Here is a 19,345-nt window from a genome sequence, read left to right as displayed (position 1 = left end):
CAACAGGTATGCAGTGACGGGTTCACTGAACACAACGGGTATGCAGTGGCGGGTTCACTGAACAGGTATACAGTGGCGGGTTCACTGAACACAACAGGTATACAGTGGCAGGTTCACTGAACACAACAGGTATACAGTGGCGGGTTCACTGAACAGAACAGGTATGCAGTGGCGGGTTCACTGAACAGGTATGCAGTGGCGGGTTCACAGAACAGGTATGCAGTGGCGGGTTCACAGAACAGGTATGCAGTGGTGGGTTCACAGCACAGGTATGCAGTGGTGGGTTCACAGCACAGGTATGCAGTGGTGGGTTCACAGCACAGGTATGCAGTGGTGGGTTCACAGCACAGGTATGCAGTGGTGGGTTCACAGCACAGGTATGCAGTGGTGGGTTCACAGCACAGGTATGCAGTGATGGGTTCACAGCACAGGTATGCAGTGGTGGGTTCACAGAACAGGTATGCCGTGGTGGGTTCACAGAACAGGTATGCCGTGGTGGGTTCACAGAACAGGTATGCAGTGGTGGGTTCACAGCACAGGTATGCAGTGGTGGGTTCACTGAACAGGTATGCAGTGATGGGTTCACTGAACAGGTATGCAGTGGTGGGTTCACAGTACAGGTATGCAGTGGTGGGTTCACAGATCAGGTATGCAGCCAGCCAGGAACAAGTTAAGCCTAACTAATCTTTCCCTGAGAGACAGTCTGCAGCAGCTCGCCCTACTCTCACTAACGCAGACAGCACACGAGTGACCGTAATGGCCGCCGCTGCCTGCCTTATATAAGGGGGGGGTGGGGCTCCAGGGGCTAGTGTAGCCTAATTGGCTACACTGGGCCTGCTGACTGTGATGTAGAGGGTCAAAGTTGACCCTCAAGGTGCATTATGGGGCGAACCGAACTTCCGCAAAGGTTCGCCAGCGGGACGCGAACGCGAACCACCGAAGTTCGCGTGGAACCGTTCGCAGGCGAACCGTTCGGCCCATCTCTAGTTTCTATGCAGACTGCCTGATGTTGTCTTTGAGAATTCTCATGTATTGTTTGTTTTTGTTGTTTTCATGGTGCCATTTACATGATTAGGTTCCCTGGTCCATTGGCTGAAAAAACACCCCAAAGCAATAGGTTCCCACCACCATGTTTGACAGTGGGGATGGTGTTCTTAGGGTTGAAGGATTCTCTTTTGTTACGCCAAATGAAGGAGGCATCATTGTCACCAAACATTTGAATTTTTGTTTCGTCTGACCATAACACATAAGACCAGAAGGGCTTGATTCACTAAAAAGTGATAACTCAGTTATCCTGCGCTAGGTGTTTGCGTGCGCAAAATCACGCAATAAGCAGATCTGCGCAATCGTAGTGCGTGCAGTTTTTCGCGCGCAAAATGTTTGCGCTCCCCCGGCGCTACGCTTCGCACGCAGCGCACGTCTCGCGCGGTAACTATGGCGCTTCGCGCATTAAGTAGATAGAATTTGACAATTAACTTGCAGTGTCAATAGTTTGCGCACGCAAATCATTACGCGCCAAGGTGTAGTGAGTATAAAAGGTTAGTTTAGAGAGGGGGGATTGTGGGTAGAGATGGAGAGAGACAGGAGCAAGGAATTGCGGAGGAGTAGGAGAGTGCATGCCACTCGGCCATTAACCCAGAGTCTCCCTGCACATGGGCGTGGTGGCCGCATTTAGAGCACTGGCCAGGCTCATGGCGGTGGCCGCAGTCGGAGTCCCCGACGCCGCATCCCTAGCTGGAATCCTCCACCTGCCAGTCACCGCCAGCACAGTCCCAGCCCTCAGCCTCATACATCAGGCAGCCACAGGACGTCACAGCGGCCAAGCACCAGACAATCCTGGGTAAGGGCCCTAAGGTTCTCAGAGGGGGAGAATCTGGTGCTTGTGCAGGAGGTGGTCCCCCATTATGCAGAGCTGTATGGTGAGCGGTCTGGGAAGACTGATATGCAGTCCAAAAAAAGCATACTGGGCGATAATTCGAGATGCTGTGCGGGATGTGGCACATGAGCAGCAATCAGCAGAGCAATGTCGTAAGCACTTTGCTGACATCAAAAGAAGGTTGCGGCAGAAACTCAGCCGGTTGCGACAATATGCGTAAGTTTGTATATTTATATTACACAATGTAATCATATTCACATATGCATTAGCAAAAGTATTATAATGCACAACTGAAGTTGGAGTGATGTGGCTACTCATATTAGGCAACAACTGCATCTGCAATTGTATTTGTTTTTTTGTGTTTTTTTTTTTGGGGGGGGGGAGGGGGGTTGGTTATTACTTAATGCCAGTTGCCAGGTAGTCCTTGTGATCCTATGGCTTGTATGCTTGTTGCTTTACACCCTGTACAAGCATAATGTTAGTAGTTTTCACCTTTTTTAATGCTTTCCTGTGTTGAGTGGCTGCATGCTTGCTCCTGGTGTGATTCAGATAGTACTGCAGCCAAAAAGTTCTGAAGAATACCCAGTCAACTTGCATTTTTTAAAACCATATACATATGTCAGCCTCCATATCACTCTCACTTCAGGTCACCTTTACATGGATTGCAAACATACACTGACAGTGATATAGATGTTCCCTTTTAAAGGGCAAATGAAGCAAGAGGGGTATGGATGCGGCCATATTTCTTGGTCTTTAAACAATCGCAATTGCTTGCCTATCATGGTGTAATGTGTTTAGCCATAGACCCAAATCAAACATGCATGACAAACATGTTTCCTAAATGATTGTTGCATCAGACAAGTGGACACACATACATGCTTGTTTGTGGTGTAAAGCAACCACAACTGTATTTTAACAATATCATTTAGATGACTTCTGCAGTACTGTCTGAATCACACACAAGAAATCAGCATGCAGTTAATCATTGTCTTCAGTCCGAACACCTGATTTTCATGTTTGCTCCTGCCCAGTGTATTCCAATGTGTAATGCCTAGTACACAACATACAAATTGCACTGACATTTTTGTTACATGCTCTGTTATGCCGGGCATACACGGCACGTTTTATGAGCTGAATTGAGGGCGCCACTCGATGCCGGCGCATTCCCACTCGTGTGGCCGGATCAATTGCCGCTCGTCCCCGTGGGAGTGGCTAATTAGCCGCTTGTGTCTCCCCATTGTCCTCCTCGCCAGTATCGAGAGCAGTATCAATCCGGCAGGGTATGGCACACGCCGGAGATTATCAATCGAGCCATCATGCTCAATTGATAATCCTCCCTCGCCGTGTATGCCCGGCATCAAATGTTTGATATTATTGTCTGTAAAGTACTGGTAGAGTGTTCATTATCTGTGGTGCATTGTCTTCTGGATCTCTTGTGGTGAGTACAACAATGCTTAATTGATAGGCAGATAGATGGGTAGATACACAATTCCCAACATGTTGTAAAAGATCGATCTGCCACTGAAATGTCAATGAAAATGAAGGCGCCATTTTTCTGGTGTGTAGTATGTATGAGATTGGATCAGTATGACAGTGAGACAACGGGTATTGTTTGTCATGTTTGTTATTTCTTTTTTTTACTTGCAATCAACCATTTTTTGTGGTAATGTTAGAATGTATGTGTAATTGTATGTGGCATTATTGTTCATAGCACTGGTACAGGTGGTGGTCCACCTGCGTCACTGATTTTGACGGAATATGAAGAGTTGCTGGAGCACTTAGGACCAGCGCCCTTCATGGCATCCCCGGGGGTTATGATGCGGACTTGCCGCAAACCTCATCAGCTTCGGAAGGAGGTAATTGATGAAGCTGTTGTAGTTGTAATGGCAAAAGAACTGTAACACATCTTTTACTATGGTTATGTGAACACTGGTGTTATTAATTTACACTCTTCTCATTATATATTCCTGTAGGTGAGGGTGCGTCTGGGTCCACTAGGGCCTTTGTGGAACACAGGCATGCCACCACCCACTTAGCGGAGGGTGAATCCGATGTAGCGGCAACTACAGGTTTGTTTTTTTTTTGTGTGTGTGTGGAAATGAGGACATTTGCAGCCAAGGAAAGTGAAGTGTGTGTGATGCTCTGGATGGCATATTTACCTTCTTTCACATTATACATTCTTGTAGGTGAGAGTGCGGGGGATTCAGCGGCCGAATACCTTCAAAGCCAAGATGATATCCCTGAATCTGTAGAGGGGGCATCAGGTGCAGCAGAATATACTGGTGAATGTTGTACTTGAGAGTCATATGTAACATTTAGGGAGCGGACGTGATACTGATATGCTGGATGCATGGGCGTCTGTAGAACATTTTCCAGGGGGGGGGGGGGCAAAAGGGGGGGGGCGTAGTGTGGCGCGCAAAGCATGCCAAAAAATAGGGGTACGTCATGTGGCGCGCTATGTGCGTCATGCAGAAAAATGGGTGTGGTCATGGACCAGAATGTGGGTGTGGCCATGAGTGAAGACAAGTTTACATGAACTTAGCAATGGTGGGACATTAGATTAGGACAGTGGTGGCGAACCTTTTGGAGGTCAAGTGCCCAAACTGCAACCCAAAAGTCAATTATCTATCGCAAAGTGCCAACAGCAATTTACACTAAATACAAACGGTTTAACTCGTACATGAACATGTTACATTATGGAAAATCTAAGTTGAAAATAAACTGTGAAGATAAACAATTTCATCCATCCTACTCTTGAAAAATGTATTCTTTTTTTAGAACCTCCCAGTTACATTTTCTGTTGTAAAAAGCTGAAAAAGTAGGTTTAATGCTATTGTCTCATATGATGATGATTCAGATTTTTCCATAGTCTCAGGGCCTGTTTCCACTACACGCAGATTCTGCATGCAGAAAACTGACTCCAATGAATGTCTATGGTCCTGTTTCCACTGAACGCGATTTTTCTGATGCAGATTTCCCATAGGCATTCATTGGAGTCAGTTTTCTGCATGCAGAATCTGCGTGTAGTGGAAACAGGCCCTCACAGTTAGCAATCATGTGACCCCCCAACAAGACAAATTCAGCAATCATGAGGCCCCCCCATCAAGGTGACAGCTAGTGACAGGGACCCCCCTCCCAGTTCAGCTAGTGACAGGGACCCCCCTCCCAGTTCAGCTATTGACAGGGACCCCCCTCCCAGTTCAGCTATTGACAGGGACCCCCCTCCCAGTTCAGGTAGTGACAGGGACCCCCCTCCCAGTTCAGGTAGTGACAGGGACCCCCCTCCCAGTTCAGGTAGTGACAGGGACCCCCCTCCCAGTTCAGGTAGTGACAGGGACCCCCCTCCCAGTTCAGCTAGTGACAGGGACCCCCCTCCCAGTTCAGCTAGTGACAGGGACCCCCCTCCCAGTTCAGCTAGTGACAGGGACCCCCCTCCCAGTTCAGCTAGTGACAGGGACCCCCCTCCCAGTTCAGCTAGTGACAGGGACCCCCCTCCCAGTTCAGCTAGTGACAGGGACCCCCCTCCCAGTTCAGCTAGTGACAGGGATCCCCCCAGTTCAGCTAGTGACAGGAACCTCCCCCCGGTTGTGACAGTAGTGGGGAAGGGGGAGGTCCCCCCCTACCTTCCCTCACCTTGGGGCTCACCCTTCCTCTGTCCTCCCTCCATAATGCAGCGGCTGGCAGGCGACGGCGGGAGGCTGTAGAGCAGAACACTTCCTCTATTCCCCTGCGTGAGGGAGATCTGTGAGTTGCTGGTCTGATGTCACTGACCAGACCAGCTGCACACAGAGCCTTCCTTGCAAGCAGGGAATAGAGGAAGTGTTCTGCTGTGCTGCGGCCGCCGCTGCATTATGGAGGTGGGGGGTGTGAGAGCGAGTAAGGGGGAGCCCCAAGGTGAGGGAAGGGGGCGATGTACCCCTTTCTCCACCGCTATGCCTGCTGCTCCCCCTTCACTGCGCTGAGTCGAGTGGGGGGTAGCGAGGGGCGCCATCACTGATTCGGCCAGGGGGGGGGGGGGGGCAGGTGGTGGCCAGGGGGAGGCAGCCGCCCCAATTTGCCATACGTGTGGATGCCCATGGCTGGATGGCATATTTACTTTCTTTCACATTATACATTCTTGTAGGTGAGAGTGCGGTGGATTCAGCGGCCGAATACCGTCAAGGCCAAGATGACATCCCTGAATCTGTAGAGGGGGCATCAGGTGCAGCCGAGAATACTGGTGAGTGTTGTACTTGAGGTTCATATGTAACATTTACGGAGCTGAAGTGATACTGATATGCTGGATGGCATATTGACCTCGTTTTTAATCCATTCCAGTTAAAGCGGAACCAAACATTTTTTTAATTAAAAATATTTAGTTGCACCACTCTGACACATGCAATAGAGTTGGGCCGAACGGTTCGCCTGCGAACGGTTCCATGCGAACTTCCGTGGTTCGCGTCCCGCAGGCGAACTTTTGCGGAAGTTCGGTTCGCCCCATAATGCACCATGAGGGTCAACTTTGACCCTCTACATCAGTCAGCAGGCCCAGTGTAGCCAATTAGGCTACACTAGCCCCTGGAGCCACTCCCCCCCCCCCCCCCCCCCCTACTAAAAGGCAGGCAGCGGCGACCATTACGGTCACTCGTGTTCCTGCATTAGTGAGAGTAGGGCGAGCTGCTGCACACTCTCTCATAGGGAAAGATTAGTTAGGCTTAGCTTGTTCCTGGCTGCATACCTGTACTGTGAACCCACCACTGCATACCTGTACAGTGAACCCACCACTGCATACCTGTACAGTGAACCCACCACTGCATACCTGTTCAGTGAACCCACCACTGCATACCTGTTCAGTGAACCCACCACTGCATACCTGTTCAGTGAACCCACCACTGCATACCTGTTCAGTGAACCCACCACTGCATACCTGTTCAGTGAACCCACCACTGCATACCTGTTCAGTGAACCCACCACTGCATGCCTGTTCAGTGAACCCACCACTGCATGCCTGTTCAGTGAACCCACCACTGCATACCTGTACTGTGAACCCACCACTGCATACCTGTACTGTGAACCCACCACTGCATACCTGTTCAGTGAACCCACCACTGCATACCTGTTCAGTGAACCCACCACTGCATACCTGTTCAGTGAACCCACCACTGCATACCTGTTCTGTGAACCCACCACTGCATACCTGTTCTGCGAACCCACCACTGCATACCTGTTCTGTTCAGTGAACCCGCCACTGCATACCTGTTCTGTTCAGTGAACAGTTTGGTGTGTCAGTGTGAAGCAGTACCTTAATTACACTACCTGATTGATGTATACACATGCAAGATGTTTTAAAGCACTTTAGGCCTGTCATTTAGCATTCAATATGATTTCTGCCCTTAAAACGCTGCTTTGCGTCAAATCCAGATTTTTCCCGGGGACTTTTGGCGTGTATCCCACTCCGCCATGCCCCCCTCCAGGTGTTAGACCCCTTGAAACATCTTTTCCATCACTTTTGTGGCCAGCATAATTTTTTTTTTCAAAGTTCGCATCCCCATTGAAGTCTATTGCGGTTCGCGAACTTTAACGCGAACCGAACCTTCCCCGGAAGTTCGCGAACCCGGTTCGCGAACCTAAAATCGGAGGTTTGGCCCAACTCTAACATGCAAAGATAAATAAACATTCCTTCAAGCCTATGAGCATTTCAGTGCATGCTTTTCACCCTTTTCTTTTCATAGCTAGGGTTATACTGGGGGCAGCCATTAGCAATTCCTCCATTGCTGGACACCATCTACTCCACCAGTTTGCCTGAAAAATCCTGGCAATTTGAAAGGAAGGGAGGGGTTCCTCCAATAAATGTAAAATATTTTATATTTGTCATCATGCAGCTGAAAAAAGGCTGCTATTTATTATAATTTAGAACATAGACTTTATTTCTGTAATCTTGTATTTTTAATTTGGGTCCACTTTAACCAGATGTGCTCGTGATATTTAAAGTAGAACTGTTGTGAAAATAGTACCATTTACAACACATACAACTAAGAAATGCATTGCTTCTTCTCATAGGGGGGTTCTCAGGGTTGTCTTTATTTGTAAAAGGACACAGTGAATACCAGTTGCTCCATCCAACGGCAAAATTCGGGTCTAGGGGGTCTGGCCAGCATCTTTGCCTACAGATTTTTCAGGGAATGTGTTTGTAAAGAATAAAGGCCATGCTCAGAATCTCCTATGGAGACACGGAGTCCTCCAAAATCTGTTGGTAATGTCAGATTTATCATTCCTAGTTTTGTCAGCCACATAGGTTAAACCTTTTTGATGGCTCATATTTTTTCTCATGATTGTTTTTTTTTTTTTTCACATCGTAGGATTTTAACAGTTCCTGTTTAAGGGTACAATATTGTCTCACTCACAGCATCATTATGTGAACTTATAATAATGGTTTAAAACCTTGTTATGCATGTTTCTTTTTCCGGGGCTATGGTTCTAGACCCATATGCACCATCCTTTAGTTGATTTCTTTTTACATTTCATTAATAATCTATTCATGCATGTAATTATAGTCACACACATGTCTGATTGTTATTGTATTAAATTATAGTGTATATTGACAAGCACTGTTAAATGGAGTCTAATTGTGAGGAATCGCGGAAGAGCCGCCGCCATGAGCCAGCGGCGGGCGGCTCTTTCCGCATCGCACGGAGAGGCAGCCGCCTCCTCGCATCATGAGGCGGCTGCCTCCGTGCAGCATGTTGCGGAACGCGGCGAAACCGCCGCGGTGGACGCGGCGGTTCGTGCACATGCTCCGGCGGCAGAGACTCGGAGCGGGGCTGCTGTGGCTGGGACATGTGGTCCCTCGAGATTTAGAGTGACGCGCGCACTCAGGCAGGGCCTTTATGGCAGTCAGTAGTAGTCAGCTGACCAGGCTGGTCAGCTGACTCTGGCTTCACTCCCCATTGGTCCAGCACGGTGGGAGGTGCTGGGGAGTGAAAGGGGTATATATACTACTGGCTGGTCATTTCTCGGGTGTCTGGCGTTGCGATCACATATGTGGGAGCACCCAGATCCGTAGTCAGATCCGTTAGTGTGCCGGGACCAGCTGGAGCTGTAATCCTACACTAAGCTAGATTCTGTTGATAGCTTAAAGTACTAGTTTGATTGTGATTATCTGTTATGACCTTTGCCTGCCTCGACTATCCTCCTGAACTCTGACCTTGTACCTCGTTATATCTGATACCCCGTTGCTGAACTCTGCCTGTACTTTGACTCCGCCTCTGCCTCCTGATTTTGTACCCCGATATCAGGGCCGAATTTACAGCTCAGGAGCCTATAGGCACATAAGCTCTGGCGCCCTAAACTCTGCCCCTTAACACAGACCACACCCTCTAATGGCACGCCCCCTTTTCTTATGTAATAAAACCGCACAATGTAATTAGATATCCAGATATGCAGGTGGGAGAGCCCAGCAGGTAGGTATAGAGGGCACCGAAAGAAGTCAGTGGGGGTAGGTAGGTGGGAAAATACAGTAGGTAGGTATAGACAGCAGAGAGAACTCAGTGGGGACAGTTAGGTGCAGGTGCGTAACTAGAAATCACTGGGCTCCCCTGCGAAAATTTGGATGCCCCCCCCCCCACCAATAGGTGCCAAATAATCGTAATGGGGCAGCGTTTCACTATAAAATTATTGTAATGGGGCAGCTTTTCACCATAAAATAATCATAATGCAGCAATGTTTCACCATAAAATAATCAATCATAATGTGTGCAGAATGTCACCATAATCGTAATGCCGAAATGTATCACCAGAAAATAATCGTAATGCCGCAATGTTTCACCAGAAAATAATTGCAATGAGGGCAGCATTTCACCTGAAAATAATTACAATGTGGGCAGCATTTCACCAGAAAATAATCGCAAGGGCTACGGGAAGATGGCACCCTAAGCCCAGTACTGGAGACACAAATAGTCTTCAGTGCAGGGCTTCGGACGCCATCTTCCCATAGCCCTGCTCTGCTTCCTGGAAGAGTCCCGCAGGCTGAGGTAAGCTGCGGGTAGCTGGGAAAAAACTGGTGCAGCGTCTAATAGACACCACGGCCAGTTCAACACTTTAGGGGTCCCTCAAACTGGCGGCAGTGCTCCCCCTGCAAATGGCGCTTTTGCTGCTGGTAAAGAGAGCACATGCAGAGAGCAGTCAGTGGAAGGGTTAAAGCAGACCTGAACACAGAACTTCCGCTCTGCTCTAAAAGATACACAACAGCATCAGGGCTGTGAAGTTGGAGTCAGAGTCGAGGAGTCGGAGCAATTTTGGGTACCTGGAGACAGTCAGAGGTTGTATAAACTGAGGAGTCGGAAGATTTTTGTACTAAATCCACCACAGTCCTGAATAGCATAATAACCTTTAAAGGGGTTCTGTGGGGGTTGTGGAAGAGAAAAACAGACACTTACCTTGGGCTTATATCAGCACCGTGCAGCGGTAATGTCCCACGCCGTCCTCCTCCCATCTGCCGTTCTCCGCCGGCGGCCCCGGTCTAAGCGGCATGGGATCCAACTGCGGCTGCGCTAGAGTGGCCGCGCACCCGCTCGCTTCCGCCTGCGTCATCGGAAGCTTATTGCGCAAGCGCAGTACAAGGCTCCGTTGTACTGCGCCTGCGCAGTAAGCCTCAGATGACACGAGCGGAGGCACGGCAACGCGCATTATTCGTCTGTATGTCAGACGAATAATAGCCCGGTGCCGGCTGCGGGGAACGGCGGATGGGAGCAGGACGGCGTGGGACATTACCGCTGCACGGGGCTGATAGAAGCCCAAGGTAAGTGTCCGTTTTTCTCTTCCACAACCCCCACAGAACCCCTTTAAAGATCCGTTACAGCTGATACAAATCCTGCAATAAATCTGCATTGTGTCTACTTCCTTCTTTCATGGCAGCAGACATAGGCTTAAAGAGAACCCGAGGTGGGATGTAATTATGCTAGTGGGGCACAGAGGCTGGTTGTGCACACTAACACCAGCCTCTGTTGCCCTGTGGTGTGCCTCCAGGCCCCCCCTGCTCGCCGCTATACCCCCGCAGTGCTGGCGACACACAGCGTGTCGCCAGCTCAATGTTTACCTATGCGCTCCCCCGCATCGGCGCTACCCGCCCGCGTCACTTCCCTCCAATCAGCGGGAGGGAAGGGACACGGGCGAGTAGCGCCGATACAGAGGAGGCGGGGGAGCGGCGCTGACAGACAGCGCATAGGTAAACATTGAGCTGGCGACACGCTGTGTGTCGCCAGCACTGCGGGGGTATAGCGGCGAGCAGGGGGGGCCTGGAGGCACACCATAGGGCAACAGAGGCTGGTGTTAGTGTGCACAACCAGCCTCTGTGCCCCACTAGCATAATTACATCCCACCTCGGGTTCTCTTTAACATCCTGTGCTTTCAAATGAGCTTAAAGGAGTCATCAAACAGACAATGCTACCCCCAGTACTACTTACCCAGGGCTTCCTCCAGCCCCTCACAGCTGCTATGTCCGTCGCCGCAGCTCCGCATTTCGCCGCAGGCTCCCGGTCACTGACGGTGCTTTGCCAGCGTCCTCAACTGTGCCACTGTCAATTACCTCCACATGGTCCGGAGCGTACTGCCCAGGCGCAAAACTACTGAGCCTGCGCGGTACACCCTGGACCACGTGGAGGTGAATGACAGCGGCGCTTGCACAGGTGCAGTTGAGGACGACCTGGAGGTCTGGAAGCGGGGGGGCAGCGACGGAGAGTGGAGCTGCAGCGAGGGACATAGTGGCTGTGAGGGGCTGGAGGAAGCCCTGGGTAAGTAATACTGGTGGTAGCATTATCTGTTTGACTGCTTTAAGTACAGTGGCAGTCAGGTGACACGGGAAAAATAACAATTGTGATTAGACACAGATTTGCGGGAATTAGACTAAACTCTCTAATACATACGGTGCACTTCTACTTGTTTTCCTTCTGTCGTGTGCATGAATTCAGATGCAGGCAGTCGGAGGGGGCGGAGCCTCAGGGGGCGGAGCCGCAGAAACTTCAAGTCCCTCTTCTCCCAAGTGTGCCGCGCGGCTCCGGACAGCGGCTGAGGGGAACTTGGGGGTAGAAGGCCATGCAGAGGAGAGCAAATGGGATCCGGAGGAGCGGCGGCCGCCCAAGTCTCCCCCTCGGCGGTAAGCCGGTAACAGGAACGATGCTCTCTCCTCCATGCGTTCCAGGCAGCTAACGTCACTCCTGAGCAGCGCCCCCTGCGTCCTCTCCATGGTTACACACAGCGTGACATGGAGAGGATGCAGGGGGTGCTGCTGAGGAGTGACATCAGCGCTGGGTCTGGAACGCAGGAAACATCATTTAAATGCGCCGCTCACAGAAGGATGGAGCCGCTGCCTGCTGCGCTGCCATATTTTTTTTTAACAATTACAGGGAGGGAGGAAGAGAAAGAGGCATAGTGTGTAGTGATCCGCCCGCCCCTCACAAACGGCTCCGCCCCTAGGCACGTGCCTACAGTGCCTAGTGGTAAATCCAGCCCTGCCCGATATATCTGATACTCCGTTGCTGAACCCCGCCTGTACTCCGACTCTGTCTTTGCCTACTGATATTGTACTCATCTGTCCGTCTGTATACGACCTGGCTTGTCCGACCTCGAGAACCGACCTCACGATTGGAGGCGGTTCCCCCGTCCTGTTGGTGACACTTCCTCCTGAGTGTCACTTTCAGACTTCCCTTCCCACTGTCGGTCTGACTCCTCCCGTCTTGGAGAGCTCAGATCTGCGGAAGGAATCTGTGCAGTCCTCCTTGCTGCACTGAGGCTTGTCCTCTGTATTATTGTTGCACCAATCACAACACTCTACTCAGGTGAACAGAGGTTAGCAAGTATATTGGATTATCGGTGATACTGCAGATCACATATAATCTGGTATACGTCTGTATTTCTTGTGATACTGCAGATCACCGGTAATCAGACCTCTCTGTGCTTCACCGATCGTTACAGAACGCCAGACCACAAAACCGATGGAATCACGAGCTGATCCTCTGACTGTGCTTGCCACTTCGGTGGATTAAATTCATCAAGTACTGGGCCAGCACAAAGCCTTAATCGATGCTCTATCAGGCTCTGTGAAAACCCTCCAGACGTCAGTTGATTCAGTGCGATCCCCTCATAGTGATGACATACGTATGCCTGTACCTGATAAATTTTCCGGCCACAAGTCTGACTTCCGGAATTTCAGGAGTAGAGTGTTGTCGTATTTCGAGTTGAGACCCCGATCCTCGGGGACTGAGACCCAACGGGTCATCTTTATTAAAACTTTGTTGACTGGGGACTCCCAGTCCTGGGCATATAACCTGCCTCCTACCGATACCGCTCTGACCTCGGTAGAGGAATTCTTTAAGGCCATGGCCATAATCTACGACGACCCTGACCTTGCTGCGTCCTCAGAGCGGAAACTCAAACTTTTGCGGCAAGGCAGAGGTTCGGTCGAGGATTATGCGGCGGAGTTCCGTAGGTGGTCAGTCACCTCTAGATTTGATAACTTCGCCCTAATGGATTATTTTTTGTCTGGGTTGACGGAGGAGGTCTCCGACTTAATGTTAACCGTACCCGAGCCCAAGACAGTTGATGAGGCCATATCATCGGCCATTCGAGTAGATCGCAGGCTACGCCATCAGAGGCAGGCTAGGGGCAGTCACCGTGTCAGGGTGACTTCGTACGCGGCACCGGTTGCTGCATCCTCTGTAACAGCATCTCCGCCTGTCTCACCCTTTCCGGCCTTGCCTCCACCAGAGCCGATGCAAATTGGTCGATCAAAACTGACCCAGGTGGAGCGAAGGCGGAGGATGACGGAACAACTGTGCCTATACTGTGCAGAGGCAGGACATAGGGTGCGAAACTGCCCCAACAGGGCGGGAAACGGGTCTGCCTAGGAGTAGTGGGGGGTGACACCCTAGGCACACAAACCTCACCCCTTAAAGAGAAAAAATTACTTCTCCCTTGTACGGTCACATGGGATGATAAATCTGTTGCCACTGAAGCTTTTATTGACTCCGGCTCAGCGGCTAACTTTATGAACTTTGAGTTTGCTCAGGAGTTGGGTCTACCACTCACTCCCGTGAGACCCCCCCCATTCAGGTCACGGCAGTTGACGATTCCCCTTTGCAGCGGAATCGTCCTCTGTCACAGACTCCGCTTGTGAAGCTCACCATAGGGGTATTGCACGGGGAGCAGTTACAATTTTTTGTTTTACACATGTCCACCTCCACTATTATCCTAGGCATGCCTTGGTTGCAGGTTCATTCCCCGCAGATAGACTGGGCCACAGGACAGTTGACAGCATGGTCACCTCATTGTTTCCAGCAGTGTTTGGGGAGACTGACATTAGGTCTAACTAAGGTACAGGTGGAAGGTATACCGGAACAATACTCAGATTATGCCGATGTGTTTTGTCCCAAGGCCGCGGATAAATTACCCCCGCATCGCCCATTTGACTGTCCCATTGACCTTCGTTCCGGTTGTATGCCTCCTCGAGGCCATTTATATAACTTATCTGGCCCCGAGAAACTCGCCATACAGGAGTACATCCGTGAGAACTTGGCAAAGGGCTTCATCAGGCCGTCCCGGTCACCCGCTGGGGCAGGCTTCTTTTTTGTTAAAAAGAAAGACTGGGGTTTACGGCCTTGCATCGATTATCGTGGCCTCAATAAAATCACAGTGAAGAATCGCTACCCGTTACCACTTATAGACGATTTGTTCACACAGGTTACTGAGGCTAGGATATTTTAAAAACTGGATTTACGGGGGGCATACAACCTGGTGCGTATAAGGAAGGGCGATGAATGGAAGACGGCCTTCAATACCCCTGATGGGCACTACGAGTATAGGGTGATGCCCTTCGGTTTGCGTAATGCCCCGGCCGTCTTCCAGGAACTCATCAATGAGGTTTTTCGGGAGGTGTTGGGAAAGTTCGTTTTAGTCTATCTAGACGACATTCTCATTTTTTCTAACAACCTCCTGGAACACAGAACCCATGTCAGGATGGTATTAGACAAACTGAGGCAGAATCTGTTATACGCCAAACTCGAGAAATGTATTTTTGAGGTCACGTCGGTTGCCTTTCTGGGGTATATAATCTCCACCTCAGGTCTGTCTATGGACCCTGCCAAGGTCTCAGCGGTCCTGGAATGGCCGCAGCCGGTGGGGTTAAAATCATTGCAACGGTTCTTGGGGTTTGCGAACTATTATAGAAGGTTTATTAAGGGGTACTCCACAGTAGTCGCCCCTCTCACTAGCCTTACTAAAAAAGGGGCAGACACCACTCATTGGTCTCCCGAGGCCTTACAGGCTTTTTCTAAGTTAAAGGGGTTGTTCTGCTCAGCACCCATACTCAGACACGTGGACACTTCTTTTCCGTTTATTGTTGAGGTAGACGCCTCGGAGATCGGAGTGGGGGCTGTGCTGTCCCAGCGTTCTGGTCTCCAGGGTAGACTACACCTATGTGCCTATTTTTCCCGAAGGTTCTCTCCGGCAGAGAGAAACTACGACATAGGCAACAGGGAGCTCCTAGCCATCAAATTGGCCTTCGAAGAGTGGCGTCATTGGCTAGAAGGAGCTGAGCACACTATCACGGTTTATACCGACCACAAAAACCTGGAATACATCGAGGGGGCTAAAAGGTTAAGCCCAAGGCAGGCTCGATGGTCACTATTTTTCTCGATTTACATTTTTGATCACGTATACGCCAGGTAGTAAGAATACCAAGGCAGACGCACTCTCTAGGTGTTTTGAGCCGGAGACAGCACAGCCCTCTGTTCCCGAGACCATTGTCCCACGAAGTGTGGTGTTAGCCGCCACCGAGACTTGGGAGGACTGGAAAGAGACCTTGAGTCCTTTTCAGCAGGATATCCCGGAAGGGAAACCAGACGGGGTATTATTTGTTCCGTTACCATTCCGTCTCCAGATCTTGGAGATGATCCACTCTCATAAAAACGCGGGACATCCTGGAGCGTCTAGAACGCAAGATCTCGTGGCCAGATGTGCATGGTGGCCTTCGCTAGCCGCTGACTGCAAAGAGTTTGTCAGGGAATGTGTGGTGTGCGCGAAAAGCAAGCCCTCCCGGCTGGCATCTGTAGGTACTTTGCAGCCTTTGCCCACCCCGAGTGAACCATGGACCCACTTGTCCATGGATTTCGTGGGAGAGCTTCCGAGATCTGAAGGCATGTCAGTTATTTGGGTGGTGGTTGACCGTTTTAGTAAGATGGCCCACTTCGTGCCTCTGAAAGGACTCCCCTCGGCCCAGGAACTGGCCGATTTATTTATCATCCATGTCTTCAGACTGCATGGCATTCCAGAAGACATAGTATCCGATCGGGAAGTCCAGTTTGTTTCGAAATTTTGGAAGGCATTCTGTCACCAAATGGGCATGAAATTGTCATTTTCCTCGGGGTACCACCCACAGACAAATGGCCAGACGGAGAGGGTCAACCAATCGTTAGAGCAATTTTTGAGATGCTACGTTGCCGAGGCACAGAGTGATTGGCTTAAATATTTACCTTATGCAGAATTTGCCCACAATAACTTAGAGTTCGTCCTCAGGTTTCTGTCCATTTCAGATTGTGACAGGTAAACTGCCCAAATTCTCCCCATTGCCAGTTGCGGCCACTCCGTTCCCAGCCTTGGAGGCGTGGCAAAGGTCGTTTAAGGACATGTGGTGGACCATCAAGAATAATCTTGTAAAAGCATTCCAGAGTCAGAAAGGTCAGGCTGACAAAAGACGCTCGTTAGAGTGGAAATTCCAACCAGGAGATTTGGTTTGGGTGTCAACCCGTCACCTGACCCTAAAACAACCCTCTGACAAACTTGGTCCCAGGTTCGTGGGTCCATTCCCAGTTACTAGGAAGATCAACGATGTCACATATACCGTTGATCTTCCCACCAGCATGCGCGGAGTAAGGTCTTTCCACGTATCACTTCTCAAACCCGCAGTCCAGGTGGGTCCCACTCCTCCTCCTCCTGTCTTAGTCGATGCCCAACCTGAGTATGAGGTGGAAAAGATCATAGATTCACGTACTGTACAGAACTCGGTGCAGTATCTCGTACATTGGAAGGGGTACGGGATTGAGGAGAGGCAAAGGGTACCTAGGAACCGCATGCATGCGGACGAGTTAGTGAGGGAATTTCATGCAGTACATCCAGAAAAACCTGGAAGGAGCTGTCCAGAGTCCACTCCTCGGGGGGGGGGGGGGGGTTCGCGCACATGCTCCGGCGGCAGAGACTCGGAGCGGGGCTGCTGTGGCTGGGACATGTGGTCCCTCGAGATTTAGAGTGACGCGCGCGCGCGCGCACTCAGGCAGGGCCTTTATGGCAGTCAGTAGTAGTCAGCTGACCAGGCTGGTCAGCTGACTCTGGCTTCACTCCCCATTGGTCCAGCACGGTGGGAGGTGCTGGGGAGTGAAAGGGGTATATATACTACTGGCTGGTCATTTCTCGGGTGTCTGGCGTTGCGATCACATACGTGGGAGCACCCAGATCCGTAGTCAGATCAGTTAGTGTGCCGGGACCAGCTGGAGCTGTAATCCTACACTAAGCTAGATTCTGTTGATAGCTTAAAGTACTAGTTTGATTGTGATTATCTGTTATGACCTTTGCCTGCCTCGACTATCCTCCTGAACTCTGACCTTGTACATCGTTATATCTGATACCCCGTTGCTGAACTCTGCCTGTACTTTGACTCCGCCTCTGCCTCCTGATTTTGTACCTTGATATATCTGATACTCCATTGCTGAACCCTGCCTGTACTTTGACTCCGCCTCTGCCTCCTGATTTTGTACCCCGATATATCTGATACTCCGTTGCTGAACCCCGCCTGTACTCCGACTCTGTCTTTGCCTACTGATATTGTACTCATCTGTCCATCTGTATACGACCTGGCTTGTCCGACCTCGAGAACCGACCTCACGATTGGAGGCGGTTCCCCCGTCCTGTTGGTGACACTTCCTCCTGAGTGTCACTTTCAGACTTCCCTTCCCACTGTCAGTCTGACTCCTCCCGTCTTGGAGAGCTCAGATCTGCGGAAGGAATCTGTGCAGTCCTCCTTGCTGCACTGAGGCTTGTCCTCTGTATTACTGTTGCACCAATCACAACACTCTACTCAGGTGAACAGAGGTTAGCTAGTATATTGGATTATCGGTGATACTGCAGATCACATATAATCTGGTATACGTCTGTATTTCCTGTGATACTGCAGATCACCGGTAATCAGACCTCTCTGTGCTTCACCGAGCGTTACACTAATCCAATTTTGATCAGACATGTTGGATAGAATCCAATAAATGTTGTCAATCCTAACAAAGGATGGATCTCCTGTAGATGGGTCTTGAATCATTCATAAAAATGTAGAACACATGCAGAAAGTAATTATCCAACATCTACAGCATACAATTGTTTTTGTTGATCTAAAATGACATAAATAACTAATGTATTAGCAATACAATTATGGAATTATATTGGATTTATTGTTGTGCAATACCTAAATGCATCAAATGAAAGCCCCATCGCTCATGTTGTATAGAATATAATCAATGAATAGCTTTGAATGGCAACAAACATCGTATGCTGTAGATGTGGTTATTTCAATTGACTGCATGTGACTTTTTGAAAAGTGGATCTGCTAATACTTATAAAATACCCTGTTTCACTTACCAGGGGCTTATACAAGCCCCCAGCAGCTGTTCTGTCCTGCACCTGTACTCCATGAGCCTTAGTCTGCCGCAAACTATTTTTGAAATTTGCCGGTGGAGAACTGGCCCTGCGCGGCTCTGTTCACGAGTATCCTTTGTTTGCGTTGCCTGCTATTGCAGATGGGAAATGCAAAGAATAAATATGAGTGCCAGGCCTGCGCTGGCCTAAAATTAGAACGCTAGGTACAGAACGGAGCGGTGGCGGAAGAGCGGAGGCTCTAGTTCTGGTGTGGGACAGGACACCTGGCGGGGGCTTACAGAAGGCCAAGGTAAGTTAAAGATTATTGCAAAATTGTTAGCACTTCCGCTTTAAGCTTAAAAATTTGCATGCAATCTGTCTTAATTTACTACAGACCCTAAACTCTGACATATTCTTGATAGGTGACATTGGTGAAGACCAGCATGTGGTGCTATTGCTGGAGCCCATACTTGAACAAGAAGTATCTGGTGAGTGTGAAAATGTTGACCCATGACCTTGTTTTTAGTCCAAACATGAACTTACCATGTTGTACATTTCTTTTATAGATCTGAGGACTTCAGCTGACGTGAGCACTATGGAGCATGAGGAATGTGAAGCTGGAGAGTTTGTGCTGCACATGTCTGATGAGTCTCACACCACAGAGCTCCTTTCGTCGCTCACATCAGAAACATTCACAGCCACAAATGTACCTTCCCGCCCTTCATCCCAATCTCATGAAGAACTATCCCGGGAAGCGTACAATAGGGATCGGTGTCACTCAGTCACGGCAATTCCTCAGAGCACAATCTGAATATAGGAGTCT

General features: G+C 49.8%; 1 long non-coding RNA gene across 1 annotated transcript; it reads left to right on the top strand.

Annotated features, from left to right (window-relative positions):
- Positions 1 to 3,877: 3,877 nt before the first annotated feature.
- Positions 3,878 to 19,010, top strand: LOC137542513 (uncharacterized). The gene is made up of 4 exons (XR_011025448.1): positions 3,878 to 3,945; positions 4,063 to 4,158; positions 6,000 to 6,095; positions 18,945 to 19,010. It is a non-coding gene; the product is annotated as an uncharacterized lncRNA (long non-coding RNA).
- Positions 19,011 to 19,345: the final 335 nt, after the last annotated feature.

This window comes from Hyperolius riggenbachi, chromosome 12 (genome assembly GCF_040937935.1).
Source record: "Hyperolius riggenbachi isolate aHypRig1 chromosome 12, aHypRig1.pri, whole genome shotgun sequence".
Classification (NCBI taxonomy): Eukaryota; Metazoa; Chordata; class Amphibia; order Anura; family Hyperoliidae; genus Hyperolius; species Hyperolius riggenbachi.
Note: the sequence above shows the minus strand (reverse complement) of the source record. Positions and strands in the feature narration are given on the sequence as shown.